The sequence below is a fragment of the Nicotiana tabacum genome, chromosome 14 (assembly GCF_000715075.1).
Source record: "Nicotiana tabacum cultivar K326 chromosome 14, ASM71507v2, whole genome shotgun sequence".
Lineage (NCBI taxonomy): Eukaryota > Viridiplantae > Streptophyta > Magnoliopsida > Solanales > Solanaceae > Nicotiana > Nicotiana tabacum.
In genome coordinates this window covers 63,795,631-63,798,206 of record NC_134093.1, presented here as the reverse complement: position 1 = coordinate 63,798,206, position 2,576 = coordinate 63,795,631, and the positions used below count along the sequence as shown (strand labels likewise).

Genomic DNA, 2,576 nt, shown 5'->3' with positions numbered 1-2,576 from the left:
TATGGAGTAGTTCCCTTTAGGGTTTGATGGATTTGGTGTATTGATGATTGTTTGCGGATGATAGCTCTAGTTTTATGTATTTAATCATTTTGGATGATTTAATTGTTGCATCTATATTCACTTGTTCAGCTAATCGAGAGAGGCATAACTTGTGATATCTTTATATTATATTGTTGGTTGAGTTTATTAATTCTTCTTAGTAATCGAAAGAGGCTAGTTGAATCAGTGATTAAACCTAGTTAGGAGGATAATCGAGAGAGGTTCTCTCCTAAAGACCAATCCACTACGCATTCTTGCATATCTTCACATGCTTAAATTGGTTCATCTCGCGAGGTTGAGACTTAATCGAGAGAGGAGTTTTTGCTGAATGGTTAAACTAATAATTGAGTTAATTCGAGAGACTCACTTAAACATTAGAAGTGAATTATCTAGAGTTAGATCCCAAATAATTATCTTGCACCTATCCTATCAAAACTCTATCTTCTCCCATTGATAACCTTCTTTGCTTGTTCCTTGTGAAATTGTCATTAGTCATTAGCTTTAGACTCTTAGTTAATTTTTGTTAGAAATCATATAAATCTTAATTGTTGATTCTCTTGTATAGCAACCAAGCTAGAAACTACGAGAACACTGTTTAAATCCAATCCCTGTGGATACAATATTATATTATACTATATTAGATTAGCGAGCATAATTTAGGTGCGTGTTTCGAGCTCGTCAAATTTTGGCGTCGTTGTCGGGGATTGGCAATCAATAGTATTTGAAATAGTTTGTAGTGCTAATTCAGGAATTCTTCTTTTTGTTTTATTTTATTTTTTTCTTTTTACGTTTGGTGTTCGTTGATTGTGAGAGGGTTACAGGTTTAGATTAGTGCATGACTCGAGCTTCTGCTAAAGAAGTGCTACCATACAAGCCTGAAATAGAAAAACAACTGCGACATCTGAGGAAGGAAAGAAATCTCACAGAGACGTTAGGAAAGGTCTGGCAATCCTCAACCAAAGAACTTATTGCTGGAAATGGTAATGATAATGTAGATTTGGCTGCAAGAGAGGCAGCCCAACAACGTGAAAAAGCTATACGGGATTCTGAGGAAGCAGCTATTAGAGATGCACAGATTATCTATGAGGAAGAGAGGGGTCGGAGAATTACTCAAAGTCAACCCGTAGTTGCAGACCAATTCGAAAATATAGTTCCCATGCCTGGGAGATCATTGGGCAATTATGCTAGATCGGTCTACAATCAAGGATTATCAAGTTTGAGACCACCTCCAATTGCAGCTAATAATTTCGAATTAAAGAAAGGGTTCAGAATTACTATGTTTTCAGAGGGAAGATGAACAAAGATCCAAATACACATCTAATGGACTTCGAGGAGATTATGAACGCCTTTCAATACAATGGTGTGTCACAAGATGCAGTATACTTAAGGGCATTTCCCTTCACACTCAAAGATGATGCAAAGTAGTGGTTTCAAAGCTTACCCACAGGTTCTATTAGAACATGGGAGGAGATGACCAGAACATTCATTGATAAATATTTCTCCTCATCTAAGACAGGCAAGTTTAGAAGAGAAATCTATAACTTCTGCCAAAAAGAGGCTGAAACTGTTTTTTGAAGTATAGGAGAGGTTTAAGGAGATAGTTCGAAAGTGTCAACATAGTGGAATTGAACTCTGGATGCAACTCCAGGACTTTTGGGATGGATTGACACCGGCCCCGCATAGAACATAGATCAAGGCAGCTGGAGACCCATTGATAAAGAAGATTCCGGATGAGATAGTTACAATTCTTGATGAGTTATCTGAAGATGGTAATCAGTGGCCCTCTGAGAGTGCTAAAAGAAGAAGATCAACTGGTGTTCACCAACTGGATGCTAATACATTTGTGCAGCTACAACTTGATATTATGGCTAATGAAATAAGGAAGCTTATGTTAGGCTCGATACAAAATGAGCCTCACACAGCTTGTGATATATGCGGAAGAGGACACCCTACTCATGAGTGTCAAGCCTCAACTAAGAAAGTGAATGTTGTGGAAAATTACGATTTTAATGTAATGGGTCAGAGGCACCCCGGTTTTTCATGGAGTTCATTTGGGGGTACCGCGAATGCATGGCAACAAAATAACTCTAGACCCTAGGAACAAGGAGCTTCAGCATACCAAAATCAGCAGAGGTAGCAATATCAGCCCATTCAGCCTGGTATAGAGGATCTAATGAAGGCCTTCATTACCAAGACAGATAAGAGGCTGGACGCCCATGGAGCAGCTATCAAAGAGTTGGGCACATATTTTCGAAACCTGGAGAGACAAGTGGGACATATTGCAAAAATATTATCTGAGAGGGCTCTAGGAACTCTCCCTACTGATACTGAGAGAAATCCTAAAGAAATAGTGAATGCGGTATCTCTGAGAAGTGGGCAAGTTCTTGAAAGACCCCACCCCAATCCAAAATGATGTGAAACTTAAAAAAGAAAGTGGGGAGCAGCCGAAGAATGATGAGGACAAGAAGAAGAAGGGCCAGATGAAAGCTGAGAAAAAGAAGAAGGGAGAAACTTCGAGAAAGGAGGAACATGATGAG

The 2,576-nt window shown here is 38.9% G+C and overlaps 1 non-coding gene across 1 annotated transcript; it reads right to left on the bottom strand.

Annotated features, from left to right (window-relative positions):
* Window positions 1-1,557: 1,557 nt before the first annotated feature.
* Window positions 1,558-1,665, bottom strand: LOC142169338 (small nucleolar RNA R71). Its single transcript, XR_012699046.1, has one exon. It is a non-coding gene; the product is annotated as a small nucleolar RNA R71 (small nucleolar RNA).
* Between the last annotated feature and the right edge of the window lie 911 nt (window positions 1,666-2,576).